General features: G+C 41.6%; 1 protein-coding gene across 4 annotated transcripts in view; it reads left to right on the forward strand.

Moving 5' to 3' along the window:
• Positions 1–24,382, forward strand: part of LOC115348602 — a 125,582-nt gene that overhangs the window by 68,559 nt on the left and 32,641 nt on the right. The window contains exon 2 of one of the 4 annotated variants that reach the window (XR_005933541.1): positions 16,315–16,443. The exons of the other annotated variants lie outside the window; for them this stretch is intronic. The gene's annotated coding sequence lies outside the window, so the exon portion shown is untranslated. Of the gene's footprint in view, positions 1–16,314; positions 16,444–24,382 lie in introns of those variants that run through there. 4 annotated transcript variants of the gene reach the window in all.

A 24,382-nucleotide genomic window follows, 5' to 3' on the forward strand; every position in this document is an offset into this window, starting at 1 on the left:
GAGCCTCCTGGTCCCTTGAGCCATCTAGTGGTGCCTTCCTTGACTATTGAATATAATGTCTCACTGAAAAATATAAACAGCATCTGATTAATCTGAAAAGAGCGATTAGTGCCAGAAGCAGGCCAAATACAATGAAAACGAGACAGTCAGTGTTTTGGTAGGTTACCAAAGCAACACAAATTCTGGCCTGGAAGTGGCAGACAAGATAAAGAGGTGGATGCCAACGCAGGGTGCTAAAGGCTAAGGAGGTTGGTTTGGTATGGTCTATCTCATGCTTTGTCTCGGTGTTTGCAGCGCTTTATGGACGCTCATTGAACGAGGCTGGGATTTTAAAAGAAAAGCTGAACTTTCCAACCTGAAACCTCAAATCCTTTTCTGATGGGTTTTGTAACTGAAAAGCGGAAATAGAGTCTTCAGTAATTCAAAAAAGATCTAATGATCAAAGCTGCAATTAAAAGTGTGGTGAGTCATCTTACAATTGTCCATGTGCTAAGAAGTACAGGCTGTGCGAGAGATCATGTTGTCATGACTGGTTTTGCTCAGTGAGGATATAGGAGCTGCTATTACTTCCAGCTACGGAAGCAATCTAAGTTCTGCAGACCTATGTTTATAGAGCAGAAGAAAAGGCAACAGTTCTAGCTGCCCTATTTGTGTATTTTATTTAGTAGTTCTGTCTGCAGCATCTGAATTCATTATGGTGCTTTATTACTTTTTGCCTTCTTTTAGAGTGTCTGCCCTCAGTAGGAATCTTGATTATTTTTTTTTTTTTCAGTTTACACTAACAAATTACCCACCAAAACAAATACAGAACTGATCTTTAGAGTATTAATATCGTTTTTTTTCTTTCTGCAGTATGCACTAACAATGAAATATTTAACTGAACATTTCACAGCGTGTGCATTTTCTCAAATTAAAATTGCAAAAGACAAGGAAATGAAGATAAAAATATCCATCCATGCTGTTTCTCAGAAACCCTCACAAGTAATCTAATATTTCCCTTTAAATCCTGTTGTTTTATTCTTCTTGATACAAAAATTAGTGCTAACTACAATGTGGTTTAAGTATAGGAGAAACTCCCTGTCCTAAAATTGTTTAGCCTGTCACACAGAAAAACAGCTGAAAAGAAGCAGGCGAATTTGTAACTCTCTACTGGAAAATATAAAAAAAGATTTGGATATTCTGCTACAAGTCTTGCTTTCCCAGTTCCTCAATTCCTTTCCTAGTGGCAGTGAGGTATCTTCATGTTTTGTTTTCAAATTCTCGTAACAGCTGCAATATTCAAATCCTAACACACTAGAATGTGATTGCCTACTTTACAAAAATCATTGCTGTAGCTCGCTCTTAAAGCTTTATTTGTAAAACAAGCTTTTTTATCTTGCCATTTTTGACATCAAGTGCCTTGAGTCAATGACAGATAGCTATAAATCAATGCCAGCTTTTACAAGAATCCCAAAAGGAACATCTAGTGTAAAATATAATGCAATCGAATCAATTGGTACTTTTTCCCCAGCTTTATCTGAAAAGAGACCTGCTCTATATGCTGAGAGACAAATCAGGTTATCTGATCTAGCAAGTCTTGCAAACGAGCAAATTCAAATATCTTATCATGGATCAAATCCATTGTGGTCACTTAATTCATTCAGTTGACATAATGCACCTATAGAAAATGCTCTTAAATTCTTACATTACAAATGCAGTCATTTAGCAAATGAGAAGTAGTATCACTATCTCCACATTTGCAGTGTATTAGAATGGCCTTTATCTAGTGCAGTCAAAGAGTTGCCACAGTTTAATGGGGAAATAGAAGAAAGCCCTGTTTAGAAGACATGGATCTTGAACTGAAGGATTTTATGGGCTTTTTTTAGAGGCGGTCCGGGCTAGGACAAACAGTTTATGTCCTTTAAGTTGGGAAGGAGAAGCTGCCCATCTGCAAAACCTAAGAATCAGGTGATGGCTTTAGCATAGCTCAGCCTTGCCTTGCAATGGGGTAACACTTAGCAGAAGCAGTGAGAACCTCATCAGAACTTGGCTACAGCTTTCGAGAGGGTTTTGACAAAATCTGTGAAAGTCCTGATGCGGTGTGAGATGGTTTGTACCTTCCCATGGGGTGAAAGATCTGCAATTGCCCTGCTGGGTCAGAGCAACATCTTGGTCTTGATAGTAAGAGCCAGAGCAAAACCCTTGCGAGGGAAGCGCTAGGCAGTGCAATTACGGAATTCCCACAGGAGAGTTTTTTCCCTACCTCTCCGTCACTGGTGGGTTGATGCTCTGGGCCAGCAATGCTTTTATTTCTTATAGATCATTTGTCTTCACCAATGACATGGTGAAATTCTACTATCCATGCCGATAGGGAATCTTTTGATGTGGGATGATAGGGAACCTCCATATCTCATAGCAATGAATCCCCAAAGTTCATTATATGCTTCATAAAAAAATTTGTTTCATCAATTCTAAACTTTTCTCCTTTTTGCCCTTTCAAGTTTCACTGCGTACCCTCTGCTCTTCTACTACAAAAGAGAGGGCTATAGCAATTGACTGATGTTAAAGGAGTTGATGAGAAGATCTGAGAATCCTCTTTCTGTGCCTTTATTTTTTCATGAATCTCTTCCAGTTCCATGTTGTTGGTCTCTTCTCTAAATTCAGCCACCTCAGACATTCCAAAATCTCATCATGTATTTCCTGTGATAGCTGTGTCTCAACCACTCATCCATGCAAGTGGGGATGGCCTTGCTACCAGATATAATCACGAGTGGATAACTTTAATGTTGATGAGAACTAAAAGCCTGACAATGGGGAGGAGGACCTTTCAAGGCTCAGGCACTGAAAGCAGTGACAAAATTTGGCTCCATTGTATTTGCTTTTTATGTGTGTTCAAAAGAGGAAAAATACTTGCATTTTAATATCAATCCAGCAATCTAAACTGAGAGGGAAGTAATTATACATGAAAGAAATATAGTCTTTTGTAATAAGGTTTTTAAAGTATCAGTTTCATTCTATCATAATGTTTTTATGATTAGATTTACCTTCTAATATTTTAATAACTTTAGAATGAAGTAAGGAAGTCCTTTGTAGCTTATCTCACAAGCCTGTCTAGGACATTACACTTAATGAGGTTTATAATTCAATATAACCACATCTGCATCTTTAATAATGCCTAACATTTAATCTTCATTGCACCACTTGAATCAAAAGATCTAAAATTAAACCTACTGCAGCTTAATCTAATAATAAACATGCGTGACATTTTGTGCAAAATGTGTGCCTGATCAGCACGGTGCACTCTTACAATTGTATCAGCTGTAGAAAAACATGGTTTAATCAGCCAAAGGTAGATGGTGACATTTAACTCCCACTGATACATCTACTTTGGGGAAACTCTAAGATCCTGCCCCTGGAAGAAGGGACCAGTTGTCAGGTCATCAGCAAACTTGGGTCCAAATCCCACTAGTTAGAGCAGCATTAACACAGACCCTTACTAGTAACAAGTGATCTTCAGACCCCTAAAATTCAGGCAGGTAATTTTGATACCTTCAACCAGAGCCTTGACTTTGTATGTGGTCAGTGGTAAGGTGCTCCTAATTTCCCTGGTAATTAACTGGAGCAACCAAGTTCCTCAGGCACCTGAATGTTGTTTGGCTGGTCAATACCGTAATGCGAGTGTCTTTCCCACCTCATGTCTCCATGGCCCTTGTAGGCTGTTACAAGCCTGCTGAGATCAAGTTAAATCAGTCTGGATCATAAGAGTAGTCTTTCAGCCACGGGTAGCCACAGCCATGACATTTGGTGGGTTTTGGTAGCCACGGTAATAGGGCTGTGCTCCTCCACTAAAGAATGAGGGGACTGTGCGTGAGACCCAGACTTTACTTGCGTGCCCAGAAGGAACTTGCATGGGAAAGTCCCCCTGAATTAATGGGACTTTGCACACGCAGCCAGAGCAACGGGCTGCAGAGCTCTTTGTGGACTCAGGGCTTTGCGTGGGACCTATGGGTTGGTGGTGTTTCTTTTCAAAGATGTAAATATTGCTTTGTAATCATGTGTTATGCTTTGTGGGCTACAACAGTTCTGTCCCTGTGACACCAACATTTCTCTCTGCTGAAAGTGAGACAAACAAGCAGGACAGAAGACAGCACGTAGAGATAACATTTTGGAGAACAGGCAGTGTTAGAATCATCTATAATATGTTCAGGTGAAATGATGAATTTGTGAAAGCTGAGCCCAATTATTTAATAAGAAGCTAAAACTTCTCATTTATCCTCTCATTTATCCGTAGGCCAGCTACACTCAAAATCACTGTTTTGATTCCTTACAGGTGCAAAAATTAGCAACAAGTCAGTGAAAGATTGGAGCCTATATTAGACCTTGATCCAAGATATATGCTCTTCTCCCTGTATTTAAAGGGCTCTGGCTGTGGTCCTTACTGGATTGTAGAGCAGTCAAAGTCTGTTTTCTTCTAAATGTATTTTGAAGCTTGCACGGTAAACAACAGTGTAGCTCCTCCATGTGAGATGCCTTTGTGATGTTCATAGGAAGTCCCCATCACAAATAAAAAGACAGTTCTTCACCAGGATCAGATCGGAATAATTTGACATCAGCTGGGTCAGGACAGGAAGCTTTGATCGAAGGAGATGAAAGACTGGCAAAAATTCTGCTGGGCCATAGAGTCCCCTGCTGAAGCTGAAACTTCACATTTCAGCTGGGCTCCATCTGACTTTAATTAAATAAGGGAAGATCAAAGTCTACAAATCTCCCTGATCTATATCGGCTCTGCAAACTGAAGGTAAAAATTCTCAGTATCTTTCTGTTCCTTTTGAAGTCAATAGTGAGCTTTGTGCTGTGCATGAGGACCCAATGAGTGCCATTTGGGTAGCTGCGGTTTTACAATAATTTTGATGTAATGTTTATGCAAGGGGAGGGAGAAAAGCTGCATCTTGAAATGATGCCTTTGCAGCTGTGGGTCCCCACTCCTCCCCCAGATTGATTTTATCTTTAGGATTTGCTTTGTCTTATGATGATGCTAGAGGCACAATTACATCTAATAAATCAGGGAAACCATTGTCTTAGTTTTCTTTCAGCTATAAATCACTAACTATTCCATTTTTGTACAACCACTTTTCCTCCCACCTTCCTTGCATACTAGTGAGGTGAGCTGGAGACTCACTTGATAAAAACATCCTGAACTAAACCAGCTGGAAATAGACAGTATAATAATGCCAGCCTGCTGTCAGCCCTCATCTATTTTTGTTTGATTGGTATTTGATTGTGATTGAAAGGCTTACTCCCTGAGATAGCCACCTTGAGGCCAACCTTGAAAACGTGTCACATTTGGCTACTTGATAGCATCTTAAGCATAATGTTAGATCCAGAGTGCACACGGTGCAAAAAATAGAAAGCTGGCATCTTGCTACACTGCACAGCAAAGGAAAAGCAACATGGAAAGAATCTGACAGACATGCAAAGAAATGGAAATGCCGCAAGGCAGAGAGATGAGCCAGTACATATGCATTAGCAGCTCTGGGCGGGATGAAATAGTGACTTCCCCAGGGTCCAGGTTGGCTTCATGTCTAACCGTTGTTGCAAAATACAGTGTCCCTTCTCTGCGGTGAGGATCTATGTGAGGACGGCTTTGCCTGTGTATGGCTCAGGAAGGCTGAAGTCAGTGCAGTTCCCAGAGTTAACAGGCTCTTATTTGCTGGGATTAGGATTAAGGTTGTGGAGGGGATGGAGAGTACGTTGGTTTGTGATGCAGCTGTGCTAGGGCTGCATAGGATGCTTATATAAGACACATAAGTAGGGGAAATAAAATAAATTTTTATTATGTTGAATAAAAGTTGGGAAAAAGTGACAGTAACAGGTCTGCTATGGAGGTAGCATTGGTTATTTTGATTTCAGCTTCTGTTGTCTGACTGACAGCCACAGATAATAGCTGTGAGGCCAAAAGATACAGATCTTCAAATCATACCTCCCTGAAAAGAAGGGAGGGGTGCTTTCAGAGGTTGAGTAACGGAGGCTAATAGCAACGAACCATGGCAATGAGCTCCAGAAGAGAGAATTAGGGACGTCAATACACCTGCTGAACAGAGTGATGCTCCAGCACAGAGACCAGGAATAGCAACGGAAGAGTTGTGAGTAAATAGCCCTCTCTTTCATCTGCACTGGAAATGCAAATAGGAACTAGATTATACTGCCGTAAGAGATGTCGTTGGTATTACATAAAACGTGGCTTGACTTTGGGTCAACGTACTGTATTTGATGCTGGCTTGCATTTGAGCTGCTTTCAAAATAGCACGATAAAAACCAAATAGTATGCTGCTACTTTAGGTATCACAACAAGATATGTCAAAGAGGCCGAAGCACAGTCCTCACTAGCAATACAGGACTTTGTAAAACAGAAGTTGCACTTGATACTTAAATTGCTTGCTTTTTCAAAATATTTTAACATCATTCCTATGTTGGCTGCTCTAGTGGGTTTCTCATAAAATGCTGAGGTTGGTCTCCTGTGGTATGTAACCTGTAACACACCAGTGGTGCTTTCTAATGAATTTCTGAAAGGGAAGGATTTTCCCTTAAATGGAGAATCTATAGAAAACCATTGTGGTCATTGATGAATATATTCTATACGGGTAGCCTTTCTCCCTCAGTGTCTGCTTGAGGCTTTCTTTTTCTGCTTAGAAAGTAAAGCTCCTTTCAGGTTCCCGACTGAAGGAGTGGTTGTGTTTTCACCTGCACGGTTCATCCACCAAAGCTCCCCTTTGGATGGGGGGGGGGGTGAGAGGCTGCGCACAGCCGGGCAGGGCTTTCTGCCTGACCGTGCACACGGGGGTGAGTTCTGCCCCAAGAGATCAATATTTACCATTGGACACGCTGGTGTGGTCGCGTTGCTGCTGGGGGAGCAGGTGGAGCTGGAGGAAGGAGATCTTTATTAAGCATGCGGACGAGGGTAGGTTTTAGAGGGCAAGCGGGACTTGCCGTTCATCCTGTTTGTCCCCGGAGTTCAATTCTACACCGAAGCAGCTAACGCCTCAAACATGACCTTCACTCTTTGGTGCTACAGCCGGCCAGGGAAGTGATGGGAAAGCTGAGTCTGGGAGGAAGATCCGATGTATTTTTACTATCACTGTAAAAGGTTAACGTCAACACAAAGCCCTGACAGCAAAGCGGGGCTGTCAGAAGCACTTAGTGCTTGCCATACCGGAGTGGCAGAACAAGGCCGCTTCAGATCGCTCCCCAAACCCCTCCTCTTTCCCAGGTGAGTATGACAATGAAGCATATTACTTCCTTGAACTATTTATTTGTGTTCTGGGTTAAGTAGTATCTATAACCTTGAGCAAATGGCTGTTTGCTAGTGTATGTCCATAACAAATGTCCCACCCCACAAAGCGCTGGCTGTTTATTCCCACTGATGCCGTTTGTCATTTTTAGCTAATAGGTGCAGAAAAAGGAACAATGAACGAAAGGTTCCCAATGGCTGTCAGTAAATTTATTTTGCAGTTAACAGCCTTTGTAATGCACAGACTAACTTTATCTCATTTCACTGTGGGTGTGCTGGGATAATTGCTCGAGTACTTTGTTAAAAAGAAAAGCTCTCCACATTTCCATTAACTCCCAGCATGGTGTCTGTTTCACTTGACTGCACTAGGTACCATTTACAGTTCAATTTCACAGTTGTGATGGACTGAAACATATAAACCTGCTTTCTCTCCACTCCACTAATCACCTGCATTAATAAACAGGGAGATTCATAAGGTCTGTTACTCTTATTTTTCCTTTGTAATTCTATTTTAATGAATTAAATCATGAACTTTTTTCCTGTGAAATCCAAACGGCCAGAGGAATAAATACAGTGCTATCTTATTCAGTAGGGTGTCATAAGCTACTATTTTAGGGAAGCAAGCCAGGCATACAGAACTTGTTGCAAACTAAAAAGAAAAAAAATAAAAATCCAGCAACAAAGAATAGTATTGTATGATGTCAATCTACAGTATGCATGTGTTTATATAATCACATTGGAATTTACTTTGAACTTTAGCCTGGAAAATTTACTTACTGGGGGGAAGGGGAAAGGATTTGAGTATCTAAGCACCAAAATAGCTAAGACAAAGTAGTAAAACTGTGTGGTTGGTTGTACAGCAGAACCACGTGAAAATGCAAAGAATCCCTTTTGTAACGGGTATAGACAAGTAAGCCACTTGATCATTATGGTATGAGATAAGTATACAAGCCACAGGAAATGCTGTGTTATTCACATTCCTCTCTTATTGTGTTTCCAAGGGTGGCTAATTCTTGCCTTTTTAAGGAACATTTTTGTACATGACTTGTTCTTGTTTAATAATATCAGTTCTCTACAGAAAAAGAAAGAACAGGCATAAGTACCATTACATGAGACAAAACACGGGTAAGAGATCAGAACGCCAAGGGCTGTCATTTCTCCAGTGGCTTCTTTGGTGAAGCAGGAGGAAAAAAACCCATATTTGACCTACCACAGCATTAGCCCTCATTCATACTGATTGAGGGCTCAGTTGACTAGTCCCAAGTTCAGTGCTGCTACTCATGGCACTTCTACTCTCTGTAGGGACTGCCCCATCTGGCCCTTTGTAAAACTGGATGTAGTAGCCTTCGCTGTTAAAGGCATATGAGAGAAGCATTCTGATCCCTTAACCACACTTTTAAAAGTGTTCAATACCCAGCAATGTCTTTTGGGTTAATTTGGCCAGAATAACAAAAGATCTCAACACTCTGGTTGCTGAGCCATTTAGAAAATTAGATTGCTTTTGCTGATGGCATGGAAGCAGAGCCTGCTTCAAAAACTCCCCCAGAAATGTTTGTTAAAATAGAATGCACAGTTTTGCATTATGCCTTTATTTTCTGTCTGGTTTATGGCATATTCTGTTACAGTAGTATGACCACATCTTTGATCATACATGGCCCATTCTTCAGCTGTGCTCAAAGAAAATCTTACTGTGAACAACACTAATTCAGCAGCAAAAGATATTGGTAATGGGCTGCTGGGTTTTTCATCTCTTTTTGTAAAGCGAAACAGACTTAAATTCTTAGGAATTAATCACTAGTGTCAGAATAGCTTTGCAGTCTGTCTCTCCCCTTTAAATGTTGCCTTCTCAGGGTATTTTTTTTGAGAATGGACAACAGTTGGGATTGCATCTTTTGCTTAGACAGACATTAAAAAGCATGTTTTTCTCTTAGTAAATGCCACCTGTCCTAAAAGGCGATCAGGTGACTTCTGTGATAAACCACCTGCGGTGTATAATGGCAATGTGATTCATCTTCAGACCTAGCTATTGCAATAATAAAGCTTTTTCCAGTCAGTAGTTAAGGTAATTTAATTACAGTATTTGAGCTGGAAGACATAAGCATGTAGAAACTTCCTCTAAGTGACTCACATAGTGTTTGGAAATTCACCATAGCAGCGAGCCTTTGCTTTAAAGTTTACTTTTCTCCCCTCTCCCCCCATGTTTTGTTTGGTTTTAGCAAGAGCTGTTAGGATGTGTGGATCCAGGGCAGCCCTTTGCATCTTTTTGAGATGGGGATCTAAGAGAAAGACAAAGCAGGATGACGTTAGGTCCCTCATAGCCCACCACACCGTGCAGCCTGCAAATGCGTGATGGGGTGGAGGGGATGAGGAAACCATGCTGGCCTTGTCTGCCGATTGCTTCCCTAGGAAGCAGATCTCCTGACCCTTTCGAATGCTCTCCGAGAAGACTGCAAAGACACATGGAGGAGAGGAAGTTGGTCTTGGAAAAATTAGATCCATGCTTCTAGCAGTCGCAGAGGTCTATACTGAATACCTTGGCCTTCTGCTGTCAGAGGAGTTCACTGAAATTCTCCTGACCCCCTACATAAGATGATCAATTACAAGATGGGAAATGGTGAAAAGACTGTGTAAATGCACAGTGGCTGTTTTTCTGGGCAATAATCTGAATCCATGAATGACTAATGTGGTCAGTTCTCTCAGAACAGCAGATTATCTGTGCTCTTCTTTGGGTCTGGGGTTTGCAGAGACCTGCAGGAGTGTGCTGAGCATTTCTGGCCCCAGGGAGCTTTGGCTCAAGTCCATGTTTCTGTGACACTGCATTTTATTTTATTTTATACACTGGAAAGCTTAAGCTAGATGTTGCTTGGCTAGTTTGTTTAACTCTGTGCTCCACAAACTTGGATGTGAAGTGTGTCCATTAACACAACAGCAACAACAGACATGAAATAAGACATCCTACCACTCTGCATCATTAAACTTTGTTATTCCGTGTAATTCGTTACCATTTACCGAAAGTAATTTCTGCAGCCAATTACTTTTCTTCACTTGCTTCCCTCATATTCCAGCCTGCTGAGTTGCTTCAGTTACGAGTTTTGTAAAAAATAGCTTTGACATGATAGATCTTGTAATATTTTTGGTTGGTTTGCAGTCAGTAGCAACAGGTATGATCCTTCTCTTTCCAGCATCTTCACAATTCCCATTCTCCACTTGGAGTCCTCAGAGCCTGCAGGGTTTTGGTATACCTGAACCTACAGCCATATTTTTTGTTGTCTTCTAGTAATTCCTAGATTGAGTTTTATGGTCTTCTCATTCACTTTTTCAGTTATTCTCTATAAAGTCCCTGTGATCCATGGCATGAAGTGAGTTTTACTTATGGATCAACAGCCTTTTCATGTGGCTCAGTTTTTTCTGTTTCTTCTTTCCAAGCTAAAGCTGTTGTTAAGCTAAAGCCTCATAGCTTCAGCTACCAGTAGAAATAAATCTGGACGTAGCATGCGTCCTTGTCTGACTTCCGTAGTCATCCTTAACCATTCCATCATCATCTTGTCCAGTGTTGCCACACGTGATGACTTGCTGTAAATGTTTTCTGTCAGCTTGATCAATCTCTTGGGATATCACAAGTTTGCAGAATTCACCATCTTTTGCTTTCTGTGCGATGCTGTCAGAGCCTTCTCAAATTCTATGAAATTATTACAGCAAGTTCAGTTGAATCCTGCAGATTTTTCTGAGATCTGTCTTAAAATAGTATGTTGGTATGTTTTTCCTGAGTACTGCCCTAAACCCAGCCTGTTTATCTGCAGGTATTTCTTTCACCTTTTCCCCAATGCCTTTCTTTCTTTTCGTTGTTTACTCTGCTTTTATTTACATTTCTTGAGCAATTTGTTTGTACAGCACCTTAGCTATGGATTCCCTACCTGCTTGTAGCATGTGTTTCCAATGCCATTTTTTTCTACCTTTTCCTCTTTTGGACTTTTTTCAAGACTTTGAGACTTTGACTCCTTTGTCTAAACATCCCCCCCCCCCAAAAAAAAACCCCCAAAAACCAACACCCCCCCAAACAAACCATACAAAAACCCTGTGCATCTGCTCTCTCTTATTTGTGCCAGGAAGCTTCTCTAGGGCTCTTTCACCTGCTGTGCTCTGGGTTCTTCAGAACATTCTTTCCACCCCGTATTTTTGCTTGCTCACCTTGAGCTGTTCTTTACAAACAGCCTCTTCACCTCAACCTCCATACCCCTTCCCTGTTCATCTGTATAAATTGATGTTGCTGGGGAGTCCCCCAAATAGTAGCCTGACCTAGTGACTGATCAAAACCCAGGTCAGAACAACTAAAAATAATTATTTAAAAAAAAAAAGTTAAGAGTTGATAAAAGAAAAGATTAGTAACGGACACAAAGTAAAGTTTTGCTGTACCCTTCTGCTATGAGTGGCTCTGAAAGTATCCTAGGGAAATGACTACAGGATCTTAAATGATTCCCCACCCCTCTTTTTTATCAGACTGCCTGGGTTTTGCTGGCTTATGCCTTTATGCTGATGAAGATGACTTTTGATGGGAAACAATAGGATCTGTGTGTAACAGCCTGTGTTTCTGGTCTAGATTCCTTGCCAAAGTAGCTACACTTAGCACTTGCACAGTTCTTTTCATCTTCAAAGCCTTTCGCAGATCCGACGTAAACAGCTGGAGTTCCACTGATTTTGGTGGCAAAGAGCTTAGTAGCCTTCAGAAAAGGATTATGCATTTGCATGGAAAGTAGGAATAACGTCTGCTGCTCTGCTAGCTAAAATTTTATAAAGATATCAAGCTTCAAGCTAGAAAGCAGTTATTAGCTGAATGGGGTTAAGCAAATTTCCTTGTGGTCAACATGCATATTCCTGGCTACAGTTTCATTGGATGAATCGAGGATTGATTATTGAATCAATCCTTAAATGTGTTTACAAGAAATGCAATTGCTGAGACAAACAGTATTTTTGAGTATAATTGATTTTGATGTTTTATCAAGCAATGTACCTGTATGTCCTAATATGTATGCCCAACATGTACAGAGATACTGTCTTGGTAGGGGGTTTTTTTCAGTGTATTAGTAGCTTTGAGATTTACTTTATGTTATTTCACAGTATTTAAAAAATAAGACACTTTATTTCACTAGTACATCCTATGATACATGTTGCTATATTTAAGCTTGGAGTGCACTTTAGAGGTCAAGAGCTAGTCCATCCCCTGCTCCATGGCAGAAACAGGTCTGTCTAGCATGGAAAGATGTTTATCTAGTCTTTTTATCAATTATTTTCTGCTTTTACCTATTTAGAGACTGATACCCTGTTTGCCTTATAGTCAGGCAATGCCTGACTCTGGTTCTATGTGAAAATTAACCCAGTTGTTTCAAACATTTCCTGTAAATCATGTTTGTCCGTACTTCTTATGGTTCTTGTTGATCTTCTCTGAACCATCTCCAAAGTCTCCACGTTTTTCTTGGTGTGATGCACAAATCTGGTTGCAATATTCTGGCTGAGATCTCTCAACTGTGTGTAGAGCAGAATGTTCATCTCCCATGTCCTGCGTGTAACGCCTCTGCTAGTGCATCCCAAAGAAAGATCAACCTTGTGTGTACAGCATGATGGTAGCAATTCAGATTCAGTTGGTCTGTAATAACCTCCATTTCTGCAGTAATTCTGCCGAACCAGTTATCCATGACTCATGTTTTTGTGTTTGATTTCTCTTTGTGTCTTTACTGAATTTCATCCTGTTGATGTCAGACCATTTGTAATACGGGAGCTGAATTCATGAGCAGCAGGCACAGGCTTTCCCTGTTGTGGAAATATGAGTTCCTTCTCAAAACCTGTTTGGGAGGGGATGGATGAGGAGGGGTAAAACTGTTTTAGCGGTTGGAACTGCTCTGTTGGAACTGCTCTTCCAACTCAGCACACTTTGTCAGGTACTCTAAAATCAAAAGTTTCGGCTTGGTCAGAAAGGTTTTTATGGTATTGCCATTGAGATGAAAAATAAGTCATTCCTGTAGCACCAACTCTTACTGACTCAAATAGGGCTACTGCTTTTTATATCCATCCTTCACTTGGCTTTCTGTCAATCTGGACGTCAGATTCTTCAGCCCAACCCCCCTGTGGTGTCCAGTCTTCTCCCAGAGCCCTGAAAAGTAAATGTAGATGTGCGAGTGGGGTTTTTTTGCATGTGGAAAATGAAGCACGGGGTGAGATGCATTATGTTCACTGCTCTGGGAAAACCATGCAGCAAAGCCAGGATTTGAAACCACTATTTCAGAGTTAAGAGCTGATGCTTCAGCACAAGCCTGTTCTCATTTGGAGAGAAATAACCTCTGGAGTATGAAAGATGGTGAATTAAAGCAAACACTCATCTCCTCCAGTGACTCACCTGCTTTTTAGTTTCAGTTGGTGGACAATTTTGTCCTTTCTCTTTGAAGATGCAGTTTAGAGTAATTCCTTTTTAGTTTGTCACCAGTGCTTTCTGCCAGGTGCCTAACCAAAGCCTTTTCTTCAGAGGCCAATTCAGCAAACCTGTCCTGGCTCCAGTATCCCCAGTGCAAGCCATGTTCTGGGGGAGCACTGTCATTGCTTCTGCTGTACCTTATCTAGAGCTCACTGGAGCAGACCTGGGTGAGAGAGCAATAAAAATGTCTTCAGCTGTCTCTATAGGCAAGCATTCCTGCTGCTTCGAAAAGGAGGTAACCAGCCTGCATCAAAGGGAGATGTCCTGAAAAACATCACTGTAAACACAAGCCTGTTAGTGTCTTGCTTGTGAGCCATGTTGTTTACAGTCAGGTATTTCACTGCTACCTTAAAAAGGCAGTTTGCAGAAGGATTCAGAACTAATCCCATCCCCTCCTCTGCGCTGCAGGTTCACCTACTTTCAGCTGTATATCCCTTTTCTGAAGTAACATCTGAGAACTTTTTTCCTTTTGCATCCATCAGGAATCTTCTTCAATCCATCATTCTCTGCTCTTAAATATTTGACAGTGGCTTCCTCTGGGCTTGCTCTTTTCTCCTTCAGTGCTTCCTTCATAAAACCAGATTCCTGTCTCCAACTCCTTTACTGAGGTTTTTGATTATTTCCCGCCCCCCACCCAGTGCTTTCTCTTCCAATCATTTCTTTATTGCTCTCTGGTATCCGTTCTCTACACAGGCCAATAGCTCTTACCCGAATCCTTCGATAGCTTTGTGAATATCATTTTTCCTCCCTTTCGCTTTCACTTAAATGTATTTTGCTCCCAAATAGCTCCAAACTGCCACAACAATTATTTCCTAGTGAGACTGAAGGAGATGCTTGCAAATATTTTCAAATCGCTGCATTCATCATTCCTAGCTTCCCATATTACCTCCCTTCTCTGATTATCGTGGGCAGCCAGCAAGACGAACAAGGGCTGTGAATAACCCTGCTTTCTGCCCTGAACACCTCTCTGAAATAAAATCCTCCCTCTTCTCTCAGCTTTTATTTTCACACGGTGCATTTGCTGCTATACTTCCCTCCAGGACGCTGCCAAAAGAAGTTCAAACTCTATTTTACGGCAGCTAGTTTGATGGACGCGTTGTTTTCCCGTAGCCTAACGCCATCCGTGGTTCTGGCGACACGGGTGTCACCGCTGTCTTTGGGAACGTCTCTAACGGCATCCGAGTAGCTGGACCCCTCGTGTTCTCCCTGCCCAGGGCTTTTCCGTGCCCCGTGGGGCAGGGGTTCTGCGGGTGGCTCTCACAGGCTGCGTATCACCAAGCCCAACGCATTCGCGCCCGTCGTCTGTGATTGCCTTTTGTCTTTCCAGCTGTTATAGACCTCTCCTTGGGTTGCCAGTGAATCTGTCCTAGCAACAGGGAAAGTTGCTACCGTGAAAAGGCTAATCAGAGAGACAAGTATGAAAATATGGTAATGATATTTAAACCTGCAGTACTTTTAGCTAAGAACTGTCTAGCTCTGCTGGTTCTGCAAAGCTCTACCTTTGTACAGCGGGGAAACCTGGTGCGAACCAATCCTGTAATCTGCAGTTAATGCTTATCTGTAAAATACAAACCTGATAAAAATAGCAGCCCTTCAGACTCTGCCTGATGTATAAAAAAATGTGCTGTGGTATATTTAGGATTAAATCCTTTAATAGCAGTAATTCTTCCACTACAGCACAAAGCATTTTATTTTATATTGGAATATGTCCAGAAAGACTGTTTAGTAGAATTGATTAAAGACTTGAATAATAGTTTAAATATTTAGATTATCATCCAGTATCCCAGATCCAAGCTCATAAGGGAACAAAGGGAAAGAACTTTTTTCCTGATCCAGGGAACTAGGATATTGAATGTAGAACTCCAGCTGCATGGAAATAATGCAATACACCTGATACAGCATCTGACATATTTCTGCTGGGTAATTTTTTATTGCTATTTTGAAAATGCATCTGTTTTGATGCAGATGTTGCTGTCCAATACAAGACCAAAATGAATAATATCTTTTTGCCTCCTGGTAGTAATATCTAAATACTGTAGATTTTTTTTTTTCTTTTTTTTGGAGCATATTATCTTTCATTCTGTCTGGAGCAGTATTATTTTGTGAATCTGTCACCGATAGTGATGTGCTAGGAGGAAGGGTGAGCATAATCATTTAGTTACGAGACACTGAATAAAATAAATGATCTTTTCATAGATTCATAGTATTTAAGTCCAGACAGGATTGTTGCATTTAGCCTGACCTCCTCTATATCACATCTTTATAAAGCAGGAGCTGTCTCTACTGCACTAATCGTTTTTTTTTTTTTGAGACCCATGTTGCATACAATTAGCAGTCTCCTGGATAAATACCAGCTGTTGGGATCCTTCCAGCTATGCCTTTTCCTGAAGAGGCTTCTGTATAATAGAAGGGGACCAATGATGCTCTTTTTGAAAGAAAATTGTGCTACAGGAGCCAGGAATGTAGGAAGGAGCTTCAGGTCCAGGGAGAATGAGGGTTTCTGGCACAGCTCTGAAACTAGTAAGGGTGAGTGGTGAAATGAAAGGATTCCCCAGTCTGGCAGCCAATTTCTTTCATTTCATAGGGGAAGAATCACGGGGAGATCAGACAGCAGTGCCCCAGAATAGGAGACTTCTCCCTCAGTTTGCAGCAGCCATCGGTAGTGCCCAAGAGGAAGGATGCTGTATGTAAAGAAGAAGCAACATTTGTCCCTATGACAGTAAAAGAACCTACTTTTTTTTTTTTTCCTCTTGTGCATGTTGTTTCAATAATGAGCAGATTGCCCATAACCACAGCAATCAGCAATGATGTGATGGGTTTCTAATGGGCTAATCGCAAAGGGTTATAAATGTCCTGCAGTGAAACTCTTTTTGTAGGGCTTCTACATATTTGTGCCAATAATTGTTAGTCATATCAGTGCATATGCTAGAGTGACTGTGTGTGCGTGCACATGCAGTGAGAGGATGCAGTATGCTGACTGCAGTGAGGAATTATATTTTGGTTATATTGGGTTTTACTAGGAACCTTGTGTACTTGACAGACAGATACTATAGCTCTCCAAATGTTCACGTCGGTGCGTTTTTGACACCTGCCTGTGTAGATACATTTACGCTAGCACATCCATATCAGACCGTTAGACTCTTATCAGTCAATACTGGTTATGGCTGCAGTTCCAAAAGTGGGGTGGCAATAGGATGCCTGCAAAATGAACCTCCCTTTTTACAGTGTATAGAGCACGAACTGTGTGGGGATTAGACTGCAGCCATCTCTCATTTCTGAATGCTCTGTTTTCCTAGAAAAATGAGCATGAAGTGACCTTTATCCCATGCTCTTCGTATGTGCCTTGTGCTTGCAAGGCTGTAACAAGCTTTCTTAAGACTGCCTCTCTCTCCCTTCCTTTTATGAGTGACTCAACATGTACCAGATGGGAGCCCCAGGTGTGGACCCTGAACATGACTGCCCCACCTTCTTTCAGGACAGTAATTGAGAGCTCTGCTGGTTTCTCTCTTCCACTCTGTGTTTTTGTTTTATTTATTTATTTATTTTTTTAATAGTGAATGCAGCATTTGGTTGGGGCTCTCGTCTCTTCTGAGTGAAATGCTTTCAACCTAATCTTGACTCTCTCTCTGGGAAAAGGATACCTGGGAGAAAAATGTCTTCCTTCTCATTTTGACACAGCCTTCTATACAGCCTGAATGTCAGGAAAGCCATTTATAGAGCATGTACAGTAATTGCATGCTTAATATTTCATCAGCTGCATTAACAGTAATGTCACTAAAACCAGGTATAGATTTAAAAGGATCTTTTTTGATTAAAAGTGGCTTTAGAGCTTCTTGGGTATAATAATAGCAGCAGTATATATTATCATAGATGTTGCTATGGGTTTCTGAATTTAATAATTCAACACATATATACACACACAGAGATTTGTGTTGAGATTTTGGACAGAGCATATGCTTTATATTTGGCAGCGATCCTCTAGTTACACCAAGATTAGACTGGTGTGAAGTAGATTGCTTCAGCTTGAGCCACACTCTTCTTTCACAGCCAAGAGACTGCAATATATTAGGATTGCGCAAAACCCCATGCTTTCGTTACCATGCTACAGTTAGCAGTTGTAGGAAATAGTGGTTAGAATAACTGATTAGTTTTCTACTAGCCTTACTTTAGCCTCTCATTCTACGATGTCATGCAATGTTTGGACATGAGGCAGAGTTGTTTATTTTGAAACAGTGCTTCAATTCGCTTGAATTCCACTGCGTCGTAGTGGTAGTAACTGAGAACAAAGATCTGCTGCCAGCTCTCAATGGGGCTGAAACCCTGTGAGCATGCCTGAATGGAAAATAAACGAAAGAATTTATTGGCTGTGTCTTAATAATAAATCTCTTGAACTTCATTCTTGTCTTAGAAATGAGAAATAAACTTTGCAAGAAGATCTTGTGTTAAATGGTAATGAGGAATCCCTCAACAGTAAGTGTCAGTTGGCTTCTTCAGAAACACATTTGTTGGTTATAATTGCCTTTTATTATTGAGCTAATGCTTTTGCTAAATTTTAGTAATTTTTTTTGGCCAGTGATGAGTAAAAAAAAGTTTTTCTTAATGCCTGTGCTTCATTGATGATAAATTTCACCCTGTTTTCAAGTTATAATCATCAGAGCAGATTTCACCAATGCCCTCTTCCAGTTTGCACACGTGCGCATCTTGAGTCATGCAGCCTAAATTTCCATCGGCAACCAGAATTCACCTCTGTAGACACAACTCAGGACATGCTGAAATGCTGGAATTTGTACATTCCAAGGACTGCTGTGCCAAAAGGTGATGGTGTCTTAAGATATTTGGGTGGTGATGCCAAACTGTGAAGAACACCTATCACAGGAGCACAATGCTTTATTTTGCACTGTTGTAACCTAGGCCAACCTGTGCTCTAAATTAAATATGTATATACATACATATATGTAAAAAAATATATGGTTCTTCTATGGTTAGGAATGGAGAAATTATTGCTCAACACTGCGTAGATAATATACTGCCTTCAAAATGTGCATACAAATTATGGCAAACCATTGTTCATTTTCTATCTGGATCAGCCACGTTGAATGATCGCATCAGCCGTGTACAGACACTGTACATCTGCTCTAAGTTTTATAGGTGAGGAAAATTTATGCATCTGAGTAAAATGAAACTCAGCTTCAGTGCTTACTTATGATTCAAACTGTAATTAGCTGTTTTATAAATGTAGTCCTCCACATAAGAGTAGCAGAGTGAGAAATACATCACTGGTACTTCTGGTCATACTATTTTCTATTCTATTGGGGTGAGAGCAAATATATAGCAAGTTTCTTTCAAGCTTATGGTTTTTTTTTCTTCACACTGGTTGCGGGACAGTAATTTCATGTGTGACACCCACAGAGCAACACCAGTGGGATATGGCAGAAGTTAATTCTCAGGTTCTGGTAAGGTGACAGTTACATTTCTGGCTGTAATATTACCTTAAACCTGCCTTCTGCTTTCATGTAGGAATGAAAGTTCCTCCCCACACCCTATACTGGGTCAGTAATCTGTTCCTTTTCAGCTGGGTAGAACTGTCATTTTCTTTTCCTGTTTGCTCGTACCGGACTAACATCTTCAGTTGACTATCACAGCCCTTTCTACTAGGTATTACACACACATGCAAAGATTTGAGGTTTTTGGGTTTTATGTCAGATAGTTGATGACTCCAGATTTTCTGAATTAATACCCGCTTTCATATGTTTCAATATAATGGATATAAATGGAGAAATATATATACTTATAATGAAAGTTGGGTCTTACGATGTTGGCTTTATAACTGTTGGGGTTTCTTATTTGAAGATGGTCAGAAAACTTTGACTGAAAGAGCAGTTAAAAGAGACAAACAGTAGTGGCTAATTCCATTCTTGAGGAATATTTATTTAGTGAAGAAGCTCTTACAGGAATTCTAGTTTTCGGTTCAATATGAGGCACACTTACTTTGAAGCCAAATCGTCACCATAATATTAACTGCTGTAGTTACTTAACTCAGTCTAATGCTGTCTTTACATTGTAAAACATCAGGATTAGTTCTTGGTTCTATGATAGAGTTTAATGAATACAAATCAATTGCTATTACTGCTCATCTGGAGAATGCAATTAAACAACTGGTAACTAAAAGGTCAGAAATGCTTACCATTGAAAAAAGCAATCTCCATCTTGTCATCAGCCTTTTAGCACTAATTTTAATACCCATATTTAAAAGAAATAAATCATAAGAATCCTCAATAATTAATGGCTTTGCCTTTTTCTCTATGGGAATAGTGTGGTAGCTTCATCATAGCGTTTCCTGGAATTTCAGCAAATGCTCCATTTAATGGGGGGATGAGTTTTTGTTCAAATGCTCTGAAGAATTTGGCTTCCAGTTCTGGGAGTTTTCCAAGCTGTAAACTGTTGATCACCCTTTCAGGCTCTGCTTGATGTATTGGCTCCTCAAATCTAATTACATCTTTTTGTGATAGAACTGCTTGATGTACTCATTTAAATAGTTTGCATCTGCTCTGTAGGACTAGCATATTTCTCTATGCCTAATTTGGTGAAGAAACCCTGAAAAGTGGATTTAGTGGATCTAGGATCACTTTTGGTTTTTCTTTCCTTCAAATAAACTGCTTTCTGATAAGCTTTGTAAACAGATGTGTCAGTGCTTTATCTGCTTTACTTCCCTTTTCATAAAGGATTGTTTCAACTGATTTTCTTGGTGCTGCTTTGTTTCTCCTTCAGTAGTATATTAATTTCTCCTCTAATATTCCCTAGATTCCTTCTGCCTTCCTGAATTCATGAAAGGATCCTTCCATCCTCGTACTATTGAACAGAGATACAGAGATCTTCCCCCCCGCCCCCTTTTTTTTTTTTTTTTTTTCCCCCCTTCTCCTAGCCATGCCATGCAACTTTCCTTGCCAGGCTACATTTGCTCCTCCCTGTGGGATGATGTTGCTTGCACCTCCTGCCTTGTTTGGTTTCTACCTTCAATCACCCCTTTGATTTTATTTTTTTTCCTGAGAGTATCCTGAAGCTCTGTAAACTGGCTCAGTAAAACTCAACAAACCTGAATATGGATGCTATCTAGATGTTCCCATTGTGTCGAATGCTTCCGTGCTTTGCCATGCAGGATTAGGCTCAGTCACATCCTCAGCATTGACATGAATGTGGTGAGAGGGATGTTTTGGGGGTTCTCAGGACAGTACTTGATGCATAAGGAAAAAGAATAATCTAAATCCTGCCCACACAATGCCAGACTCAGAACTGGCACTTAGAGGTTAGGAAAGAGGCATCGCTGACGGCTCTTTGAAATCATGAGATCCATGTGTAGTGGCAGCCACAGAACCCAACACAGTGATGGGTCTCCTAAGGAAGGGCACTGAGAGCAAAACATTGGGAATTGTTTTACTGCTGAGGAAGATAGGATCAAAGTTGGTAAAACCATGAATCAGGTGAACGCAGAACTGTTTCTCACCGAATTCTGCACTACTTCTGGGTGGAGGAACTCACTGAAACTGGTAGGACGTGAGTGTAAGACAGGTGAAAGAAATTACTCTTTCTCATAGCAGGCAGCGAACTTCTGGGATGTGTTGCCGCAGGAGGTTGAGGAGTCCCATGGGGTCAGCAGGTTCAAAATGGAACTGAACACATTTAATTTCAGATAGTGGATCTGAAGTGGCTATAAAGAGTGCAGGTAGAGCAGCGCTCCCTACGTCCCTATTGCAGTCGTTACAGGTGCTGGAGGAGCACAGCGGCAACAGGCTGCAGAGAGCGGTCAGGCTCACGTGCTCTCCCTTAATAGCATCTCCCATAGCTGTGGGCCAAGGCAGTGGGATTTCTGGGCTAGACGGACCATAGTTCCAGCCCCTGAGAGTGTTCCTTGTTCATCCAGGCTAGGCTGCTCCCATTGCTCTAGCTTGCCGTGTTCAAGCACTAGCCTGGCTTGCTGTACCTGCTGCTGTAACGTGCTGTGTAAGCCTCCCTCCCTCGACTGCTGCTTGCTTGTTGAAATTAAACCTCTGAGAAGTAGGGATCCCTCCTTTCCCCTTGCATACTTTTTCCCGTGTCTCATACAATGTAGCCCATATTTTGTCTTGGGTCCTTAGGTGCCACTGTCATTTATACTACTAGAAAGGTTTATGCTCTACACAAATTTACGTACATAATGCACATCAGTGCGTTGCTGTTATGCTGTCATTGAAATATCTGGGCACAGGTGACTAATTTGAGGCAAGCAATGAAATTCATGTGTTTCAATTATTAAAAGGGGAAAAACCCAAGCTCGCACTGTAAATGCCTTTCTGCTTACTTATGTCAGCCCACTTCCCTTTTGGCATTTCCCTGTCACGGTGTCGTTAATATTTCCACCCTCCCTGTATCTTTAATGATCTACTTGGTTGACCTGCATCATTTAAAGTATTTTTTCATTATAGAGATTTTCTCGTTTAGGTCCCCAGGAGATCCCGATATGTAATCAGTTTTCTCTAACAAATGACCTCCTTTAACTTCATTAGTTCAGAATTAATTTACTAGCATCCAAGATATTGAATGACTCTGATTAGTAAAATACAGTAAAAAAATTAAAGTTCTCTTTCATTTATGGTCAAGGCAAACATTAATTAAACCCCATATTTCTTTGGTAATTTTGTTCACAGTTGAATTTAATAAAGAGGAAACATTTGATGGGCTGTCACTAGACATTAGATGAGGGTGGGGATGGGATTACAGGCTTTCTGCGCGTGTAACGTTTTCAAGCAGCTGCATTTTCCCAAATGCTTCACTTCTCTCGCAGTTTCCTTCACCTTTTAGGGAGCTTTTTAAACGAGCGAGCCAGGAAGAGCGACTGCCTTCAGTGAAAGGCAGAGAAAGAGCTCAATGAGGGCTTCGGGAAGGACGTGCTTTCTGCTGGCCCGACACTTCTCAGCCACGCACCCCTGCTGCTTGTGCACGTCAGCTTCAGCTCTCCGGTTGTCTGTCTTATCTTGGTATCTCTACTAGGAGATGTGCCTCCCTTTCGAGGCGTGCAAGTTATTTACAGAACTAGCCACGCTGCCAGCCCCTTGCCCTTTAAGGCTTTGCAGGTTTCCATTTTGCAAATCCGCTGCAGCAGGCGCTGGCCCGGTGACGGCATTTTTCTTCCTGTCACTTGACAGTAAGCACGCTTGTACTTCGCACTGCACATGGGATAGCTGATGAGGCTCTATGGAATGTGTGCAATGAATGGCAATAAGGCTTTGCTTAGGGAATGACCGTTATTCCTGGAAAAATCCAGCCATGTAGAGGAGGGTACCCACCTGGAGTTGATTTGTCCCCCTCATCACTCCCCATGCTGCTATATTTTTATTTTCCAAAAGGCAGAATCAAAAGGTAGAGATAGTTTTAAATACGCTTCCTTTTTTTTTTTTTACCGTGCTATTGGCCCGCTAAAGACTTTATTGTAGTCTTTATAATGTGTTTTGAAACTTCATTGACAGAAGCTTCGTGCTTGCTCTGATCTTTATACGACTAGGTAGTTTTGGTAAGGCTCCAGCCATGGCTTGGATCCTCACTGTGCTGGGGCAGAAGAAAGCCTGACCCACCACCCCAAAAAATCCTCGAAACAAACTTCTGGTCTCAGTAATCTTAGCTGTGGAGGCAACTTTCTGACTGTGCGTGACTGAAAACCTTTTTAGATAGAGATTTTGGATTTTCATACAGGTTTGTTCCTCTATATGCGTGTGCCAGTATGGGAGCAGGAGAAGGGCCAGGGCAGGCGTGATGAGCCGTGTCACTCAGCAGCGAGGTCTCCTTAGCCTGAAGGTGCCTGGCTGCTCATGCTGGTGGCAAGCAGCATGTCTATGGGAGGGTTTCACCACCGATGCTGTGTGCCTGTTGCTCACTGGGACCAGAGCTCACCGCAAATAACCAGTAATGTAGGTGAGATGGGCTCGGGCACTCGTGCTGCTCCCGTCCTCCTCCCTGCCGCTGCTTTGGCCTATGGGTTGAGCTGAGCTGGGGAAACTGAGGCAGAGGTGCAGGGCATGTCCCGTGCTGTTACCAGTGTGCTGGAGGTGGTCACCTCTTGTAGAGGAGCATCGCAGATCTCCTGTGACAGCACCTCAAATCACTGCAGCAAGGTTTACTAGAGACTGCTGCTCCTGAGGCTGGAGCCTGAAGCGGGCATGCTCTTGGTCTGAGGCCAAACCTTCACTTTGCTAAACTGTGCCGGTTAGCAACATCTGGCTTTTTAATTGATCAAGTTACTTTATGCCTATTCCGTAGTTGATTTGTCCCTCAGCCAGCCAGGAAGTTTGAAAACCAATCTGTTTGGTTTATATGCAAGTGATTTACTAGCCCAAGAAGAACTGCTTTTCAGGCCCATCCCAAGAGTGTCTCTGGGGAGCATCCTTCATCCCTTTGCTCCTCTGGGTCCGGCTGTATTTTCCATCCCACTGAGCTGAAAGGTACAACGGAGCCTGTGCCCATCCCTCTGATCCAGCCTGCGGGGCGGCACTGACGTGGGACTGTGGGGGCTGCTGCTGCTCTGCTGTCTTGCTGGACGTGAAGTGTTGTACTGGAGGCCTCTGAGAAAGGAGACCTGGAGCTAAAGGGGGATTGGATGGGGCCAATGGCCTTGTAAATTATTC

Source organism: Aquila chrysaetos, chromosome 11 (genome assembly GCF_900496995.4).
Source record: "Aquila chrysaetos chrysaetos chromosome 11, bAquChr1.4, whole genome shotgun sequence".
NCBI lineage: Eukaryota > Metazoa > Chordata > Aves > Accipitriformes > Accipitridae > Aquila > Aquila chrysaetos.